The sequence below is a fragment of the Arachis ipaensis genome, chromosome B7 (assembly GCF_059453495.1).
Source record: "Arachis ipaensis isolate K30076 ecotype BB chromosome B7, ASM5945349v1, whole genome shotgun sequence".
In the NCBI taxonomy this organism is placed as follows: Eukaryota; Viridiplantae; Streptophyta; class Magnoliopsida; order Fabales; family Fabaceae; genus Arachis; species Arachis ipaensis.
In genome coordinates, this window is record NC_142442.1 from 64,701,145 (window position 1) to 64,723,170 (window position 22,026).

Sequence of the window (22,026 nt, forward strand, 5' to 3'; positions counted from 1 at the left end):
TTATGCATCAATTACTTACTTCTGTAAACCCTAGTAACTAGTTTAGTATAAATAGGACTTTTTACTATTGTATTTACATTTTTAGTTTCATCTTCGGATCATCTTGGGACGTCTAGTTCTTAGATCATGGGGGCTGCCCATTCGGCCATGCCTGAACCTTTCACTTATGTATTTTTCAACGGTAGAGTTTCTACACTCCATAGATTAAAGTGTGGAGCTCTACTGTTCCTTATGATTTAATGCAAAGTACTACTGTTTTATATTCAATTCAACTTATTCCGCTTCTAAGATAGCCATTCGCACCCAAGAACATGATGAATGTGATGATTATGTGACGCTCATCATCATTCTCCCTTATGAACGCGTGCCTGACAAACACTTCCGTTCTACATGCAAACAAGCTAGAATGAGTATCTCTTAGATATCTAATACAGGGGACCGAGTCCGAGATATTAGAATTTTCGTGGTATAAGTTAGAACCCATGGATGGCCATTCCTGAGATCCAGAAAGTCTAAACCTTGTCTGTGGTATTCCGAGTAAGATCTGGGAAGGGATGGCTGTGACGAACTTCAAACTCGCGAGTGCTGGACGTAGTGACAGATGCAAAAGGAGGGTGAATCCTATTCCAGTATGATCGAGAACCTCCAGATGATTAGCCCTGCCGTGACAGAGCATTTGGACCTTTTTCACAGAGAGGATGGGATGTAGCCATTGACAACGGTGATGCCCTATATAAAGCTTGCCATGGAAAGGAGTAGGAAGGATTGGATGAAGACAGCAGGAAAGCAGAGGTTCAGAGGAACTAAAGCATCTCTATACGCTTATCTGAAATTCTCACCAATGAATTACATAAGTATTTCTATCTTTATTTTCTGTTTATTTATTATTATTATTCGAAAACTCCATAACCATTTGATATCCGCCTGACTGAGATTTACAAGATGACCATAGCTTGCTTCATACCAACAATCTCCGTGGGATCGACCCTTACTCACGTAAGGTTTTATTACTTGGACGACCCAGTGCACTTGCTGGTTAGTTGTATCGAAGTTGTGACAAATTATGAATTAAGATTAGAGCACCAAGTTTTTGGAGCCATTACCAGGGATCACAATTTCGTGCACCAAGTTTTTGGCGCCGTTGCCGGGGATTGTTCGAGTTTGGACAATTGACGATTCATCTTGTTGCTCAGATTAGGTAATTTTCTTTTTGTTTATTTTCAAAAAAAAAATTTTGTTTTCAAAAAAAAAAATTTCTTTTCCTTTTGTTTTTGAAAATTATTTTAAAATTTTTAAGAATGAATTCTAAAGTTTCAAAATGGTATGCTGAAGTTTGGCTGGCCATCAAGCTTTAGACTAACCTGGTATGATTCCTGGAATCTTGATTGAGGACTATGAATTCATTGCTTCCTTTTTTCCTATATGTTTTCAAAAAAATAAAATAAAAATATACAAAATACAAAAAAAAATTAATAAAATCATAAAATCAAAATTATTTTTTGTTTCTTGTTTGAGTCTTGAGTCAATTTTAAGTTTGGTGTCAATTGCAATTTTTTCTAAAAATTTATTCATTTTTCGAAAATTCATGCATTCATAGTGTTCTTCATGATCTTCAAGTTGTTCTTGGTAAGTCTCCTTGTTTGATCTTGACGTTTTCTTATTTTGTGTCTTTTGTTGTTTTTCATGTGCATCTTTGCATTCATAGTGTCTAAGCATTAAAGATTTCTAAGTTTGGTGTCTTACATGTTTTCTTTGCATTAAAAATTTTCAAAAATAAGTTCTTGATGTTCATCATGATCTTCAAAGTGTTCTTGGTGTTCATCTTGACATTCATAGCGTTCTTGCATGCATCATGTGTTTTGATCCAAAATTTTCATGCATTGAGTCTTTTCATTGTTTTTCTCTCTCATCATTAAAAATTCAAAAATAAAAAAAAATATCTTTCCCTTTTTCACTCATAAATTTTTGAAAATTTGAGTTGACTTTTTCAAAACTTTTTAAAATTTAGTTGTTTCTTATGAGTCATATCAAATTTTCAATTTAAAAATCTTATCTTTTTCAAAATCATTTTCAAAAATCATATCTTTTTCGTGTTTCTTATTTATTTTCGAAAATTTTAAAAGTATTTTTCAAAAATCTTTTTCTTAATTTTATATCATATTTTCGAAAATATCATCAATAATTAATGTTTTGATTCAAAAATTTCAAGTTTGTTACTTGCATGTTAAGAAAGATTCAAACTTTAAGTTCTAGAATCATATCTTGTGATTTCTTGTGAATCAAGTCATTAATTATGATTTTAAAATTCAAATCTTTTTCAAAACTAATTTCAATCATATCTTTTCAAAAATATCTTTTTATCTTATCTTTTTCAAATATCTTTTCTAACTTCTTATTTTCTTATCTTTTAAAAATTGATTTTCAAAATTTGTTTCAACTAACTAACTAACTTTTTGTTTGTTTCTTATCTCTTTCAAAACTACCTAACTAACTATCCCTCTCTAATTTTCGAAAATATCTCCCTCTTTTTCAAAAAAAATTCTTTTTAGTTAATTAATTGTTTAAATTTTAATTTTAATTTTAATTCTCCTTTAATTTTCGAAAATCATCAACTTCTTTTCAAAAATTAATTTTCGAAAATTCCTCTCCCTCATCTCCTTCTATTTATTTATTCATCTACTAACACTTTTCCTCACCTCATATCTCTTCTCCTATCCTCACCCTCGTGTTTGGATTCTCCTCTCTTCTCTTTCCTTACATTACATTCTTTTCTTCTTCTACAAACAACAAGGGAACCTCTATACTGTGGTAAAAAGGATCCCTATTATTATTTTCTGTTCCCTTCTTTTTCATATGAGCAGGAGCAAGGACAAGAACATTCTTGTTGAAGCAGACCCTAAACCTGAAAGGACTATGAAAAGAAAACTAAGAGAAGTTAAAATACAACAATCCAGAGACAACCTTACAGGAATTTTCGAACAAGAAGAGGAGATGGCAGCCGAAAATAATAATAATGCAAGGAGGATGCTTGGTGACTTTACTGCACCTAATTCCAATTTACATGGAAGAAGCATCTCCATCCCTGCCATTGGAGCAAACAATTTTGAGCTTAAGCCTCAACTAGTTTCTCTGATGCAACAAAACTGCAAGTTTCATGGACTTCCATCTGAAGATCCCTTTCAATTCTTAACTGAATTCTTGCAGATCTGTGATACTGTTAAGACTAATGGAGTAGATCCTGAAGTCTACAGGCTCATGCTTTTCCCTTTTGCTGTGAGAGACAGAGCTAGAATATGGTTGGACTCTCAACCTAAGGATAGCCTGAACTCTTGGATAAGCTGGTCAAGGCTTTCTTAGCCAAGTTCTTTCCTCGTCAAAAGCTGAGTAAGCTTAGAGTGGATGTTCAAACCTTCAGACAGAAAGAAGGTGAATCCCTCTATAAAGCTTGGGAGAGATACAAGGAACTGACCAAAAAGTGTCCTTCTGACATGCTTTCAGAATGGACCATCCTGGATATATTCTATGATGGTCTGTCTGAATTAGCTAAGATGTCATTGGATACTTCTGCAGGTGGATCCATTCACCTAAAGAAAATGCCTGCAGAAGCTCAAGAACTCATTGACATGGTTGTTAATAACCAGTTCATGTACACTTCTAAGAGGAATCCTGTGAGTAATGGGACGCCTCAGAAGAAGGGAGTTCTTGAAATTGATACTCTGAATGCCATATTGGCTCAGAGCAAAATATTGACTCAGCAAGTCAATATGATTTCTCAGAGTCTGAATGGAATGCAAGTTGCATCCAACAATACTCAAGAGGCATCTTCTGAAGAAGAGGCTTATGATCCTGAAAACCATGCAATAGTAGAGGTGAATTACATGGGTGAACCCTATGGAAATACTTATAATCCCTCATGGAGAAATCACCCAAATCTCTCATTGAAGGATCAACAAAAGCCTCAACAAGGCTTTAATAATGGTGGAAGAAACAGGTTTAACAATAGTAAACCTTTTCCATTATCCACTCAGCAACAGATAGAGAATTCTGAATAAAATACCTCTAATTTAGCAAACTTAGTCTCTGATCTATTTAAGGCCACTCTGAGTTTCATGAATGAAACAAGGTCCTCCATTAGAAATTTGGAGGCACAAGTGAGCCAGCTGAGTAAGAAGATCACTGAAATCCCTCCTAGTGCTCTCCCAAGGAATACAGAAGAAAATCCAAAAGGAGAGTGCAAGGCCATTGAATTGACCATCATGGCCAAATCCACAAGAGAGGAGGAGGACATGAATCCCAGTGAGGAAGACCTCCTGGGACGTCCAGTGATCAATAAGGAGTTTCCCTCTGAGGAACCAAAGGAATCTGAGACTCATCTAGAGACCATAGAGATTCCATTAAACCTCCTTATGCCATTCATGAGCTCTGATGAGTATTCCTTTTCTGAAGAGAATGAGGATGTTACTGAAGAGCAAGTTGCCAAGTTCCTTGGTGCAATCATGAAGCTGAATGCCAATTTATTTGGTAATGAGACTTGGGGAGATGAACCTCCTCTGTTCACCAATGAACTGAATGCATTGGATCAACTGAGATTGCCTCTGAAGAAACAGGATCCTGGAAAGTTCCTAATACCTTGTACCATAGGCACCATGACCTTTGAGAAGGCTCTATGTGACCTTGGGTCAGGGATAAACCTCATGCCACTCTCTGTAATGGAGAAATTGGGAATCTTTGAGGTGCAAGCTGCTAGAATCTCATTAGAGATGGCAGACAATTAAGAAAAGAGGCTTATGGACAAGTAGAGGACATGCTAGTAAAGGTTGCAGGCCTTTACATCCCTGTTGATTTCATAATCCTAGACACTGGAAAGGAAGAGGATGAATCTATCATCCTTGGAAGACCCTTCCTAGCCACAGCAAGAGTTGTGATTGATGTAGACAGAGGAGAATTGATCCTTCAACTGAATGAGGACAACCTTGTGTTTAAAACTCAAGAATCTCCTTCTGTAACAATGGAGAGGAAACATGAAAAGCTTCTCTCAATACAGAGTCAACTAAAGCCCCCACAGTCAAACTCTAAGTTTGGTGTTGGGAAGTCTATAAAATTGACCTGATCACCTGTGTGGCTCCATGAGAGCCCACTGTCAAGCTATTGACATTAAAGAAGCGCTTGTTGGGAGGCAACCTAATTTTTATTTACCTAATTTTATTTTTATGTTTATTGTTCTTTCATGTTTTATTAGGTTAATGATCATGTGGAGTCACAAAATAAATAGAAAAATCAAAAACAGAATCAAAAACAGCAGAAGAAAAATCACACCCTGGAGGAAGGGCTTACTGGCGTTTAAACTCCAGTAAGGAGCATTGACGATCGTGATTTCTGCCAGTAAAGAATGTCATAAAAACAGTCGCGTTGTAGATATAGTCTCTAAACCGACAAAAATCCCTTTTGTACAAACATTTTGGTCACAAGTAACAAACCCCTTAAAAATTGTTAACTGAGTATTCAAACCTCGGGTCATCTTCTCAAGGAATTGCGAGGAAGTATGTTCTTATTATTGGTTATAAAGGTTGTAATCGGGGTTTAGAAGGTGAGAAGCAAGTAATTTAAATGACGAGTGAATTAAATGGCAATTAAAAATAAATAATAGCTGTAAAACAACTTTTGGCAAGATAAGGGAAGTTAGAAGTCCAACTTAGTTATCCCTCTCAACAATAATGAAAGTTGTATCTTAATTCCACTTAGTTAACCTATGAAGCAAAGGTAAGTGACGTTGGGATTTTTGTCAGTAAAGAATGTCATAAAAACAGTCGCGTTGTAGATATAGTCTCTAAACCGACAAAAATCCCTTCGTACAAACATTTTGGTTGTCACAAGTAACAAACCCCTTTTAAAATTGATAACCGAGTATTTAACCTCGGGTCGTCTTCTCAAGGAATTGCAGGGAGGTATGTTCTTATTATTGGTTATGGAGATTGTAAATTTGGGGGTTTGAGAAGTAAGGTGGGAATATGTTATATGATAAGTAAAATAAAATAATAATAATAATAAAATCTCTTGGCAAGGTATGGAGAACTGGAGGTCCTATCCTAGTTATCCTTATCAATTGTAATGAGAATTGGATTCTTCCCCCACCTTATTAACCTCTAACTATGAAGGTAAGTTAAGTGGACAAATTAATTCCATTTTTCAATCAACAATGAGTTTGATAACTCAAGAGTTACCAATTATTTAACCAAAGCCAAAAGGAAGAAAATATGTAAGTTAAATTGAGAGCACTTATAAATAAAGCAAAGCAGAATTAAATCTAAAATTACCTCGAATTGCATTAATAATAGAAGATCAATCTAAACATAAAGAGTTCATAAATTAAATTGAGAAAAGAAATAAAAAAGAACATTGAACCTGGGATTGAGAGTCACTCCTAAAACTAAGAGAAATCCTAAATCCTAATCCTAAGAGAGAGGAGAGAACCTCTCTCTCTAAAAACTACATCTACTCCTAAAATTGTGAATTGTGTAAGCCTTTTATGAATGGATGCATTCCTCCACTTTATAGCCTCTAATCTGTATTTTCTGGGCCGCAAACTGGGTCAGAAATAGCCCAGAATTCGCTGGTTGTGAATTCAAATGCGCTGGTTTCCGTTACTTGCGACGCGGCCGCATGGATCACGCGGTCGCATTGCCTAGCGTCAGGGGAACTATAACATTTTATATATCAAATCTAAGCCCCGGATGTTAGCTTTCCAATGCAACTGGAACCGCATCATTTGGATCTCTGTAGCTAAAGTTATAGCCGTTTGAGTGCAGAGAGGTCAGGCTGGACAGCTTAGCTATTTCTCCAACTTCTTGCATTCCTTCCACTTTTGCATGCTTTCTTCCCATCCTCCAAGCCATTCCTGCCTTATAATATCTGAAAACACTTAACACACATATCAAGGCATCTAATGGTAATAAGAGAGGATTAATAATAAGCAATTATAAGATCAAAGAAGCATGTTTTCAATCATAGCACAAAATCAGGAAGGAAATATAAAACCATGCAAATAGTATGAATAAGTGGGTAAATAGTTGGTAAAAACCACTCAATTGAGCACAAGATAAACCATGAAATAGTGATTTATCAGTAAGTCAAGGGACTAATTAGTTTGACCTTCGAATCCTATTTATTTCCTAGGAAAAAGTTGGATTATTGAAGTTCAGATCAATTAGCAAGATAACGATTATCAATTATGCTGAGTTCGATAATGTTGAGTCACTGATTTCTTAACCAAGACCAAAAGGGGAAAAAGTAAATTGCTGGAATAATAAAAGTGTCCTTAGATGGGAAGCAATGGCAACTTAAATCAAAGAGAACAATCATAAACTGAAAATACCTTTAATTCAAATAGAAATCTGTAACAAGGAATAATTCATAAATTAAATTATAATAATCAATTAAAATATTGGAATCAAATAAATAAAAGTAAAATTGAAATAAAAGAACATTAAAACCTGGATCCAGAGTTACTCCCAAAACAAGAAGTCCTAAATCCTAAGAGAGAGAGAGAATCTCTCTCTAAACTAAATCTAAATCATGAAAACTAGAAATTGGCGAGCTCCCTCTGAATGGATGCATTCCTCCACTTTATAACCTCTAATCTATGCTTTCTGTACTTGGATCTGGGCCAAAAAGGGCTTCAGAAATCGCTGGGGGCATATTCTGTAATTTCTGATACGTGGCCTCTGTCACGCGTCCGCGTGGGTCACGCGGTCGCGTCATCTGGAGCTTTTCCTTTTCACGCGGTCGCGTCAGTCACGCGTCTACGTCGTGGGTGTTCTACTCAAGGTGCGCGGTCGCGTCAGTCATGCGGCCGCGTCGCTGCTTCTTTGCTTCTGGCACGCGATCGCGTCGTCCATGCGATCGCGTGGATACTAGTTTCCTTAAAGCTTTGTTTTGCCTTCTCCTTCCATTTTTGTATGTTTTCTTTTTCATCCTTTAAGTCATTCAGCCTTAGGAAACCTGAAGCTACTCAACACACTAATCACGACATCGAATGGAAATAAAGGTAATCAAAATAATTAATTTTTTTAAAGCTTAGGAAACATGTTTTTCACAATATGACATAATAAGGAAGGGAAAGTAAAACCATGCAATTAATGTGAATAAGTAGGTGAAGAGTTGAATAAATCACTCTAATTAAGCACAAAAGAACTCATGAAATATGGGTTTATCAACCTCCCCACACTTAAACACTAGCATGTCCTCATGCTAAATCCAAGGTAAATAATTAAGGTTTAAAGTGATGGAATGTTATGAAATGCAACCTATGCTAAATGCATCTACCTAATGAGTCATGCAATTCTAATTCATCCACTCATATATAAAGCCTACATGTAGTCAAATTATTTCACATTCTCAAGGAGATGTATATACATATATAGCTAACCCTCAAATAATAAAGCACTTTTTTGCAAATGAGATGAGAGAAAAAAAAAACTTGCAAGACAATCAGAGATAAATGTTAATGAGCTTTTGAACCCTCACTGGATTTTGTGTTTTCTCTCTAATCACTCAGTGTTTATTGGGTTAATCACTCTATTCTTCTTTTTATTCTTCCTTTCTATAACCTTGTTTTTCGTCTAACCAATCAACAATTATAGAACATAGTCATACCAAAACTCATGAGGTCTTTAATTAAGGTTGTAATGGGGTCAAGGCAAAGGGTAAGGATATATGTATAAGGCTAAGTGAGCTAATAAGTGAATCCTTAATTAGACTAAGATCTCACCTAACATACATACTTAGTAAAACAATGCTTCTTTACCTATTCTCCCTATTTTCTCGCTTTTGATGTCACATGCTCATGTTTCAATTCTTGTTTTTATCCCATGTGCATTGCTTTTTATTTTGCATTGGGGAGTTCTTTTTGTATCCCCTTATTTACATGCTTGAAAACTAACTTTTTTTTTTGAATACACATGGTAATTTTAATTAATTTGAATTTTCATGAGCCTGCTTCCCAAAATTTTTGAGTTGCTTTATTCTTTTTAATTTCTTTACCTTTTGTCTTTATCAACTATGTTCCCAATAAGTTTCCCACATTTTACTCTATTTATAATTTTCTATCTTAAGCTAACCAAGGATTCACTTGGGATTTTCTTTTGTTTTTCTGCTTAAGGCTAGTGATTTAGCTAAAATAGAATAAGGGTTTTTTTTTTTAAAAAAGCTCAAAGGGGGCTAACAAAGGTGATGTAAAAGGTAGGCTAATTTGGGATAAGTGAGCTAAAATCAAATGATGGCCTCAATCATTATTTTGAGATGTACCTATATTCTATAATCGGACATATAGACTAAAATAAAGTAAAGAACACCAGAATAAGAAAGAAGGTTGGAACAAACAGGAATAAAAATTATGGTTTGAATGTAACCATACAGTTAAGCTCAAAACTCACAGGCTATGTGTTCTCTAGCTGAAAAATCATTTATCACTTATGTATGTGATGCAGGTATAGTTAAAAATTCTCATTATTCTCTTAAAAAGTAATTTAGGGTAGCCTTTGAAGTTTTAATGTTTCTCCTTGATGAAATGTTGTCAGTTTAACTACATCATGTAATGCTATATATACAAGGTTTTATGGATCTAAATCTATTATGTTCAAGTTCCTAGCTTACTCTTTTTTTATATTTGTCAATTTAAACTAAGCTATAACTAAGCTATCTTATGTAAAAAGGGTAAACTATACTAATTGATCCACTAATAAGTTAGAATTGCAAACTAAACTAAATAACTAAAATGAACTAAATAACTAAAATATGAACAAAAAATGCAAAATGCAGAAAATAGAGTAAAATACACAAGTAGCAATGTATAAGTACTCAGAAAATAACAATAAAAGAAAAAGAGAAAAATATAGAAAAAGTATGTAGTAGTTCACCAAAATAAACGCCAAAGATGGCGACCTCCCCACACTTACAATGAAGCATCGTCCCCGATGCTCAATCAAGCCGGGTGCGAAGGAGTGTCATCACTGGTAGGAGCTGGGGTCTCTGTGGCGGTGGTGGGCTGAGAGTCTGGCTGCTGTAGAGGGGAGCCTGACTGGATCGGGATCTCCGGATCTGCAGCCTCAAGCTGATGTAGGGCCTCCTGCTGTGGTGTAGCGTGATCTGTGCCTGCTTGCTGATGAGTCTCCGCCTGGGAATGAGGCTCCTCCTCGTGCTCATCCTCCTCCTCCTCTGATGGCTCTGATGGTGTGTCGGGCTCGGAGGGGATGTCGGCGCCCTGTCTGATCATCAGCTTCAGATGGGAATAGCGTCGCCTGCTGTGGCGCTCCAATCTCTCATACCGGTGCCTGTTACGGCGCTCCATCTGATCAAGCTGGCGGAATAGACGGTGCACGAGGCGATAAACTGGCTCAGAGGCAGGTGGAGGTGCAGTGGTGGCAGCAGGGGCAGCTGGGGCAGCTGTGGATGAAGAGGGTCCAACAGACGGAGGGGCTGTCTCATCAGTAGCAATGACAGGTGGTGGTTTGTAGCCCAAAGCAAGGAAGTTCCTACTGTGAGGGATGATCTTCCTGCAGTCCGCTGCTGGTGGTCGCTCATCGGCATCCTCCCAAGGCACATCAGCATGACGGCCTAGCCGTGTAACCAGATAAGGAAAGGGGAGGGTGCCGCGGACGTGGACCCTGGCCATATAATGCCGGATAAAACGAGGCAAGTACAGGTCCTTACCCTCCAGCACACACCAGAAGAGGGTGATCATGGCAGCCGGGATCTCAGTCTCATGAGTACTCGGCATCACATAGTTGCTCAAGATCTGATGCCATAGCCGAGCCTCATCATTCAAGTACACTCTCTTGATCCCTCTAGGCATAGTGGTGTCCTGACCCATCTCCCAAGGAACAGCAGGGTCGAGAGCTATCCGTGCCTTCACAGCATCCCAATCAAACCGCATCTGGCCCATGTCCTCCTCAGCCTGTGCATAACCATCTGGATGATTGGACTTGGCTGGGAGCTGGAGAATAGTCTCTATGGCCTCCTCAGTGACCAGAATTTGCTTTCCCCTCAGGGTCACTGCATCTAGGGTAGTAAGGTAGTAGTTGCAATAGAATTCCCGTACCCAAGATGCATTGACCTCTGTCAGTGGTCTCTCCAGAAAGAACCAGCCCCTTTGCTTGATTTTCTCAGTGGTGTATTGCTGGAGGGCCTCTGGAATCTTCAAGGTATGTTCCAGGTATAGATTTCTGGAGTTTGCAAAAGTCGGGTACTTCAGCTCACAGTACCGGTCTGCAAATTTTATAGGATCAGTCGAAGGGAGCAGCTGGTCAGCTTTTTCCTGCTGTGTGAAGTTCTTCTCCCACCATGAGGAATTGTGCATTAGAGCAATGATGGACTGGGAGAAATCTCCTCTCTTGCGCTTGCCAGTAGCCTTGCCTTTGCCTTTTCTTTGAGAGGCAGACATCCTGAAAAACAGAAAACCAGGAAATGGATAAAATAGGAAACAAATAGGCAATTTAAACAAAGGAAACTCAAAGCGGTAAGGGAGAAATAGAATAAGGAAAATGAGTAATTTAAATGTGATTAAATTAATGTTAAATGGAAAAAAAATCAATATGCCATAATGAGAAAGTTAGAGGAAGTGAAAGTAATCAGAAAAGAGATCAAGAGGGTTAGTATGGTAAAAAGAAATTAGTAAATTAAAATTAGTGAGTTAGGAAAGTAAGTGGCATAGAAAAAAAAATTCCATATAACAAGGATTCACAGGTAAGAATAGAAGTACTCATAATCGAATAAAGAAAACAGGGTGATGCTGATTCGAATAGAAATAAAGAAATCAGAAATTGGAATCAGTGAATCACAAATGCAGGTTATGAACCAGGAAATCAAAGAGGATAAGAAAGTGGCCCTAGCATTCATGAAATGGTTTGGGGGAAGCAGAGTAAAATAGAGTTGCCAAACCAAAACAAGAATGAAAATAATTTTCAAAAAATTTTGGGCAGCATTCCGGCTAAAATTGGATTGTCCCGGAAAATAAACAGTAATCATATCAGTTCATATGAATTAAAAAAATCAAGCTGCATGTACATAGATATAAAATAAACATAAAAACTCAATGTAAACAGCAGCAACAGACAAGAAAGCAGCATATGAATCATGATTATAGCAGCAACAGATTTGCACATAGGATAAAACAGAAGTAAGAACAGTGCAAGTAAACAGACCTAGATCCACTAACCACAGCCTAAGCTACCTAACAACCTAAAAATTCACTACAACATGCAAGTCTAGCTATCCTAATCATGAACATAAACGGAATAAAAAATACAGAAAAGTGACGAACGGATTAAAAAAAGGGTTGCGTGTTGCGGAACCTGGTAAGCGGAAGGGGTAGAACAGGGAAGAAGGTGGCTGCGGCGGCGTCCAGCGCGGTGGTGGTGCACGGCGTCGCAGTGGAGGCTGAGGGGGCAGTGGCGGAGGGAGGTATTAGGGTTAGTGAGAGAGGAAGAGGATAGGGGAAGGGAGGGCGGTGGTTGTTGCTGGCTGAAGGGGGTGGGTGGCGGAGAGGGGGGCGCGGCTGGATGGCCGGCGGTGGCTGGACAGTGCTCGCGGAGGTGGCTGTGGTGGAGAGGGGAGGGGAGAGGAAGAAGAGAGAAGGGGAGGGGGTGGTACGGCGGCGGCATCTGGGCGGCAGCGGCGTCGGGGTGTTGGCGTGGTGGCTAGCCAGCGGTGGCTGGGGGAAGAAGAACAGAGAAGGAGAAGAGGGTTGGGGGTGAAGGGGGGGCTGCGCGACTAATAGGGTTCGCGTGGCTGGGGGGTTATATTTTCGAATCCATGCGGCCGCGTGGGGCACGCGGTCGCGTGGTTGGGGTGAAAATAGGGGAGACGCGATCGCGTGGGGCGCGCGATCGCATGAGAGGAGGGAAGGAGGGATGACGCGATCGCGTGGGTCGCGCGATCGCGTCGTTGGAATTCGTGCTAACCGCACGACTCCAGCGCCGTTTCAGCGCAACTCTCTGTCTCCTTTTGGGGTGATATGCAATCCATGCGACGCGATCACGTCGCTCACGCGGTCGCGTGGGATTGGTATTGGGTAAGTGACGCGATTGCATGGGGCATGCGATCGCGTGGACCAATTTGTGCGAAACGCACAAGAGCCGCACGATTCCAGCCCAACTTTTTGTTCGTTGGATCCTTATGCTGATATATATATCACGCGGCCGCATGGGTCACGCGGTCGCATGGGTGGTGTTTTTCGCGATATGACGCGATCGCATGGGGCATGCGGTCGCGTCGTGCAACCCCTTTTTTTTTAACTGAAAAATGCAGGATGCAGTGATTAACATGAATGCTATGCATGATTCCAGGTTAATGTTAAAATAAAATAAAAAAAAGGGTAAATTGAAAACAATAAACAAGAAATAGATTGAGAAAGAAGCGACCATACCATGGTGGGTTGTCTCCCACCTAGCACTTTTAGTTAAAGTCCTTAAGTTGGACATTGGAAGAGTATCCTGTTATGGTGGCTCATGTTTAAATTCGTCCAAAAATTTCCACCAGTGCTTGGAATACCAATAGCCTCCGGGGTCCCAAACTAGGCATGTAAAGCTTCTGAGCAGCTTCAAACAGATATTCAGCCTCCCGGGATGACGAATGTCAGAATATAATCCATGATCCCAAGCTGTGTTTTTAGATCCGCCTCCGTTTTAATTTGTAAGTTTCCATTCGGGCGGGTTAAAAAGTAGAATCTCACCGTGGTGACCAAACGTTCTCCGTGATCCATGCAATTGAGCATGATACCAATCCGTGTACTTTGAGGTGAAGCGTGGAACCTTATTGAACCTGGTGCACCAATTTTGAGTACGAGCCAATTCCCTCTTACTCTTAAAGCCGCAGAGAGCTCTAAGTTGGCCATCTGTTTCAAGCAAACCATATTCAAGTGAATAAGTAAAATTATAAGTTAAGGATTGTACCCACTTGAAGCTTGTATTAGGTGGTAATGGCCTTGGGATAGGTGTTTTTGGTGGTTCTGCAAGTTCCGTTTCCTTGTGCTCTTCTGTGAATTCTTCCACTTCCTTGCAAAGATCTTCAATTGTATCTGTATCCTGGTCAAAGTCTTCTATGTCTTCCTCATCACTCGAGTCATAGATTGGAGGTTAAGAGAAATCTACCTCCGCATCATCTTCATCTTCACTTGGGGAAAATTCTTCGATCTCAGAGAATTCACTTGCGGACGCAAGTTCATCACTAGGAGAACTAGACTTGTGGCTATCATCATCAAGGAAATTTGCTTCTTAGATTATTCCGTCTGATTCTTCGTAAATGACTTGCCTTGGAGATTGTACGGTGTCCTCCTTAGCATCAACTGTAGCATCTTGGACGGAGTTTTTCTCAATTCTGGATTCCCAAGGAAGTTCAGCATCCCCTAGATCTTCAACCAACTCTTCTTATTGAACAATGACAGCTTCTTCCACTTGTTCTAGTACGAATTCATTCTCTGTCTTGTCCACTGGAGTCTCTAGTATTTCTTTCATGCTACGCTCTTCATCGGGCTGTCCACATGGAGCTGTGGTTGATCCTTGTATATTTGAGCGCCTAGTGGCCCATTGAATTAGTGCTTGCTCCAGTTGTTGAATGGTTGTTTGAAATTTAATTACTATTTCTTTTAGGCGATCCCCTGCTTCACGATTTTTTGGACTTGGACATGATACAAAAGAAAAGTGGTGATGATTGGGAACGATTGGATTGGTATTGGGGTAAGGAAGGATCATATGATGGCGAATGGTGAAGAGAGGCTTGTGAGTGTGGTGGTTTGAGGTTATATTGAAAGGATGGTTCATATGCACGGGGTGGGGCTTGTTGGTAGTTACAAGGTTATCCACCATGTCTTTTAGCTGGGTATGCACGGTAGAATGGTCTTTGTCCAGGATATCTCGGAGGGTGTTGCTGCCAAAAGGGTTGATTAGATCCTCTTGGTTCCATCCATCCTTGATTGGTCTGACCTTGATGCACATTCCTACTGTAACTTCTATTTCCTTTAACAATATTAGAACCAAACTTAAAGCGAGAGGGGTGAGAGTTCATAGTAGCAAATAAAGATAAAAAGGAAAAACAAAAATAAATAAACAAGCAAAAGAAAAATATTTACAATAACCAATAATAAGGCACATGTTAGCAGTTCCCCGGCAACGGCGCCATTTTGACGATCGTGATTTCTGCCAGTAAAGAATGTCATAAAAACAGTCGTGTTGTAGATATAGTCTCTAAACCGACAAAAATCCCTTTCGTACAAATGTTTTGGGTGTCACAAGTAACAAACCCCTTAAAAATTGTTAACCGAGTATTCAAACCTCGGGTCGTCTTCTCAAGGAACTGCGAGGAAGTATGTTCTTATTATTGGTTATAAAGGTTGTAATCGGGGTTTAGAAGGTGAGAAGCAAGTAATTTAAATGACGAGTGAATTAAATGGCAATTAAAAATAAATAATAGCTGTAAAACAACTTTTGGCAAGATAAGGGAAGTTAGAAGTCCAACTTAGTTATCCCTCTCAACAATAATGAAAGTTGTATCTTAATTCCACTTAGTTAACCTATGAAGCAAAGGTAAGTCAAGGGACTAATTAGTTTGACCTTCAAATCCTATTTATTTCCTAGGAAAAAGTTGGGATTATTGAAGTTCAGATCAATTAGCAAGATAACGATTATCAATTATGCTGAGTTCGATAATGTTGAGTCACTGATTTCTTAACCAAGACCAAAAGGAGAAAAAGTAAATTGCTGGAATAATAAAAGTGTCATTAGATGGGAAGCAATGGCAACTTAAATCAAAGAGAATAATCATAAACTGAAAATACCTTGAATATCATTAATTCAAATAGAAATCTGTAACATGGAATAATTCATAAATTAAATTATAATAATCAATTCAAATATTGGAATCAAATAAATAAAAGTAAAATTGAAATAAAAGAACATTAAAACCTGGATCCAGAGTTACTCCCAAAACAAGAAGAAGTCCTAAATCCTAAGAGAGAGAGAGAATCTCTCTCTAAACTAAATCTAAATCATGAAAACTAGAAATTGGCGAGCTCCCTCTGAATGGATGCATTCCTCCACTTTATAACCTCTAATCTATGCTTTTTGTACTTGGATCTGGGCCAAAAAGGGCTTCAGAAATCGCTGGGGGCGTATTCTGTAAATTTTGATACGTGGCCTCTGTCACGCGTCCGCGTGGGTCACGCGGTCGCATCATCTGGAGCTTTTCCTTTCCACGTGGTCGCGTCAGTCACGCGTCCGCATCGTGGATGTTCTACTCAAGGTGCGCGGTCGCGTCAGTCATGCGGCCGCGTCGCTGCTTCTTTGCTTCTGGCACGCGATCGCGTTGTCCATGCGATCGCGTGGATACTAGTTTCCTTAAAGCTTTGTTTTGCCTTCTCCTTCCATTTTTGTATGTTTCCTTTTTCATCCTTTAAGTCATTTAGCCTTAGGAAACCTGAAGCTACTCAACACACTAATCACGGCATCGAATGGAAATAAAGGTAATCAAAATAATTAATTTTTTTAAAGCTTAGGAAACATGTTTTTCACAATATGACATAATAAGGAAGGAAAAGTAAAACCATGCAATTAATGTGAATAAGTAGGTGAAGAGTTGAATAAATCACTCTAATTAAGCACAAAAGAACTCATGAAATATGGGTTTATCAAGCATCTGGCTGGCGTTCAACGCCAGAACAGAGCATGGATCTGGCGTTGAATGCCCAAAACAAGCAGCATCCTGGCGTTCAGACGCCAGGAATGCACACTGAGGAAAGATGGCGCTGAACGCCAGAAACAAGCATAGAACTGGCGTTCAACGCCAGAAACATGCTGCATCTGGGTGCTGAACGCCCAGAACAAGCACCAATTCGGCGTTTAAACGCCAGAATTGCATGCAAAGGCATTTTACATGCCTAATTGGTGCAGGGATGCAATTCCTTGACACCTCAGGATCTGTGGACCCCACAGGATCATCCCAGCATCTGTGGACCCCACATGATCTCCACTTTCCTCCACTCATACTCTTCCCTCTTCTCATTCATCCTCTCTTCCCAATAAACACCTTTCCCCAAAACCCTTCACCAATCACCTCAATCTCTCTCTTCCCTATTACCCATTCACCACTCACATACATCCACTCTTCCCCATAAACCTACCTCATAAACCCCACCTACCTTCAAAATTCAAAATCACTTTTCCATCCAAACCCACCCCATATGGCCGAACCTTAACCCCTCTCCCTCCACTATATAAACCTCTCCATTCTTCTTCATTTCCACACAATACAACTCTCTCTTCTATACCTTGGCCGAAACACAACCCCCTCTCCCTCTCTTCCATATCTTCTTCTTCTTCTTTTCTTTCTTCTCTTGCTCGAGGGCGAGCAATATTCTAAGTTTGGTGTGGTAAAAGCATAAGCTTTTTGTTTTTCCATTACTATTGATTGCACCTAAGACCGGAGAATCCTCTCAAAAAGGGAAAGGGAAGACAAAAGCTTCAACCTCCAAGTCATGGGAGATGGAAAGATTCATCTCCAAAGCCCATCAAGACCACTTCTATGATGTTGTAGCCAAGAAGAAGGTGATCCCCGAGGTCCCTTTCAAACTCAAGAAAAATGAGCATCCGGAGATCCGACATGAGATCCAAAGAAGAGGTTAGGAAGTTCTAACAAACCCCATCTAACAAGTCAGAATTCTAATGGTTCAAGAGTTCTATGCTAATTCATGGATCACTAGGAACCATGATCAAAGTAAGAACCCAAACCCAAAGAATTATCTCACCATGGTTCGGGGGAAATACTTAGATTTTAGTCTGGAAAATGTGAGGTTGGCGTTCAACTTGCCAATGATGGAAGAGAACGCACGCCCCTACACAAGGAGAGTCAACTTTGATCAAAGGTTGGACCAAGTCCTCATGGACATATGTGTGGAAGGAGCTCAATGGAAGATTGACTCAAAAGGAAAACCGGTTCAACTGAGAAGACTGGACCTTAAGCCTGTAGCTAAAGGATGGTTGGAGTTTATTCAACGCTCAATCATTCCCACTAGCAACCGGTCTGAAGTTACTATAGACCGGGCCATCATGATCCATAGCATCATGATTGGAGAAGAGATGGAGGTTCATGAGATTATACCTCAAGAACTCTACAAGGTGGCTGACAAGTCCTCCACTATGGCAAGGTTAGTTTTTCCCCACCACATTTGCCATCTATGCAATTCAGCTGGGATTGACATAGAGGGAGATATCTTCATTGATGAGGACAAGCCCATCACTAAGAAAAGGATGGAGCAAACAAGAGATCCTATTCATAGATCTCAAGAGACGCATGAAGAAGCTCATCACCAAGAAATCCCTGAGATGCCTCAAGGGATGCACTTTCCTCCACAGAACTTTTGGGAGCAAATCAACACCTCCCTAGGAGAACTGAGTTCCAACATGGGACAACTAAGGGTGGAACATCAAGAGCACTCAATCATCCTCCATGAAATTAGAGAAGATCAAAGAGCTATGAGGGAGGAGCAACAAAGACAAGGAAGAGACATAGAAGAGCTCAAGGACATCATTGGTACCTCAAGAAGAAAATGCCACCATCACTAAGGTGGACTCATTCCTTGTTCTCAAATTTTCTATTTTTCGTTTTCTTTATGTTAAGTGCTTATCTATGTTAGTCTCTTATTACATGATAATTAGTATTTAGTAACTTTGTCTTAAAGTTATGAATGTCCTATGAATCCATCACCTCTCTTAAATGAAAAATGTTTTTAATTCAAAAGAACAAGAAGTACATGAGTTTCGAATTTATCCTTGAACTTAGTTTAATTATATTGATGTGGTGACAATACTTTTTGTTTTCTGAATGAATGCTTGAACAGTGCATATATGTATTTTGAAGTTGTTGTTTATGAATGTTAAATATGTTGGCTCTTGAAAGAATGATGACAAGGAGACATGTTATTTGATAATCTGAAAAATCATAAAAATGATTCTTGAAGCAAGAAAAAGCAGCGAATACAAAGCTTGCAGAAAAAAAAAAGATGGCGAAAAAAAATAGAAAAAGAAAAAGCAAGCAGAAAAAGCCAAAAGCTCTTGAAACCAAAAGGCAAGAGCAAAAAGCCAATAACCCTTAAAACCAAAAGGCAAGGGTAAATAAAAAGGATCCCAAGGCTTTGAGCGTCAGTGGATAGGAGGGCCTAAAGGAATAAAATCCTGGCCTTAGCGGCTAAACCAAGCTGTCCCTAACCATGTGCTTGTGGTGTGAAGGTGTCAAGTGAAAACTTGAGACTGAGCGGTTAAAGTCAAGGTCCAAAGCAAAAACAGAGTGTGCTTAAGAACCCTGGACACCTCTAATTGGGGACTTTAGCAAAGCTGAGTCACAATCTGAAAAGGTTCACCCAATTATGTGTCTGTGGCATTTATGTATCCGGTGGTAATACTGGAAAACAAAGTGCTTAGGGCCACGGCCAAGACTCATAAAGTAGCTGTGTTCAAGAATCAACATACTGAACTAGGAGAATCAATAACACTATCTGAACTCTGAGTTCCTATAGATGCCAATCATTCTGAACCTCAATGGATAAAGTGAGATGCCAAAACTATTCAAGAGGCAAAAAGCTACAAGTCCCGCTCATCTGATTGGAGCTATGTTTCATTGATAGTTTGGAATTTATAGTATATTCTCTTCTTTTTATCCTATATGATTTTCAGTTGCTTGGGGACAAGCAAGAATTTAAGTTTGGTGTTGTGATGAGCGGATAATTTATACGCTTTTTGGCATTGTTTTTAGTATGTTTTTAGTAGGATCTAGTTACTTTTAGGGATGTTTTTATTAGTTTTTATGTTAAATTCACATTTCTGGACTTTACTATGAGTTTGTGTGTTTTTCTGTGATTTCAGGTATTTTCTGGCTGAAATTGAGGGACTTGAGCAAAAATCAGATTCAGAGGTTGAAGAAGGACTGCTGATGCTGTTGGATTCTGACCTCCCTGCACTCAAAGTGGATTTTCTAGAGCTACAGAACTCCAAATGGCACGCTCTCAACGGCGTTAGAAAGTAGAAATCCAGGGCTTTCCAGCAATATATAATAGTCCATACTTTGCCCAATTTTAGATGACGCAAAAGGGCGTTGAACGCCAGTTCTATGCTGCAGTCTGGAGTTAAACGCCAGAAACACGTCACGAACCAGAGTTGAACGCCAAAAACACGTTACAACTTGGCGTTCAACTCCAAAAGAAGCCTCTGCACGTGTAAACTTCAAGCTCAGCCCAAGCACACAACAAGTGGGCCCCGGAAGTGGATTTATGCATCAATTACTTACTTTTGTAAACCCTAGTAACTAGTTTAGTATAAATAGGACTTTTTACTATTGTATTTAGATTTTTAGTTTCATCTTCGGATCATCTTGGGATGTCTAGTTCTTAGATCATGGGGGCTGGCAATTCGGCCATGCCTGAACCTTTAACTTATGTATTTTTCAACAGTAGAGTTTCTACACTCCATAGATTAAGGTGTGGAGCTCTACTGTTCCTCATGATTTAATGCAAAGTACTAGTGTTTTATATTCAATTCAACTTATTCCGCTTCTAAGATAGCCATTCACACCCATGAACATGATGAATGTGATGATTATGTGACGCTCATCATCATTCTCACTTATGAACGCGTGCCTAACAAACACTTCCATTCTACATGCAAACAAGCTAGAATGAGTATCTCTTAGATATCTAATACAGGGGACCGAGTCCGAGATATTAGAATCTTCGTGGTATAAGTTAGAACCCATGGATGGCCATTCCTGAGATCCAGAAAGTCTAAACCTTGTCTATGGTATTCCGAGTAGGATCTGGGAAGGGATGGCTGTGACGAACTTCAAACTCGCGAGTGCTGGGCGTAGTGACAGACGCAAAAGGAGAGTGAATCCTATTCCAGTATGATCGAGAACCTCCAGATGATTAGCCCTGCCGTGACAGAGCATTTGGACCTTTTTCACAGAGAGGATGGGATGTAGCCATTGACAACGGTGATGCTCTATATAAAGCTTGCCATGGAAAGGAGTAGGAAGGATTGGATGAAGACAGCAGGAAAGCAGAGGTTCAGAGGAACTAAAGCATCTCTATACGCTTATCTGAAATTCTCACCAATGAATTACATAAGTATTTCTATCTTTATTTTCTGTTTATTTATTATTATTATTCGAAAACTCCATAACCATTTGATATCCGCCTGACTGAGATTTACAAGATGACCATAGCTTGCTTCATACCAACAATCTCCGTGGGATCGACCCTTACTCACGTAAGGTTTTATTACTTGGACGACCTAGTGCACTTGCTGGTTAGTTGTATCGAAGTTGTGACAAATTATGAATTAAGATTAGAGCACCAAGTTTTTGGAGCCATTACCAGGGATCACAATTTCGTGCACCAGTCGTGTAGAAACCGTACCTGGTATTTTTTATCCGCGAGGATCATACAGCTTGCCATGAAGGAAGCACGCATGGTTGGATGAAGACAGTAGGAAAACAGAGGTTCAGAAGTAACAAAGCATCTCCAAACGCTTATCCAAAATTCCAACCAATGAATTACTAAAGTATCTTCATTTTAATTTATGTTTTATTTATCTTTTAATTATCAAAAACTCATAACCATTTAAATCCGCCTAACTAAGATGTACAGGATGACCATAGCTTGCTTCAAGTCAATAATATCTGTGGGATCGACCCATACTCACGTAAGGTATTACTTGGACGACCCAGTGCACTTGCTGGTTAGTTGTACCGGAGTTGTGAAAAGTGTGATCACAATTTCGTGCACAAAGTTTTTGGCACTGTTGCTAGGGATTATTCGAGTTTGAACAACTAACGGTTTATCTTGTTGCTTAGATTGGGTAATTTTATTTTATGTTTAGGCTTTTTATTTTTATTTTCGAAAAAAAACAAAACAAAAACAAAAAAAATTTAGTTTTCGAAAAATTCAAGAAAAAATGTTCTTTAGAATTTTTAAGAATGAATTCTAGAGTT

The 22,026-nt window shown here is 39.2% G+C and overlaps 1 non-coding gene across 1 annotated transcript; it reads right to left on the reverse strand.

Moving 5' to 3' along the window:
- Positions 1 to 3,386: 3,386 nt before the first annotated feature.
- Positions 3,387 to 3,494, reverse strand: LOC148552832 (small nucleolar RNA R71). The gene has a single exon (XR_015892908.1). It is a non-coding gene; the product is annotated as a small nucleolar RNA R71 (small nucleolar RNA).
- Positions 3,495 to 22,026: the final 18,532 nt, after the last annotated feature.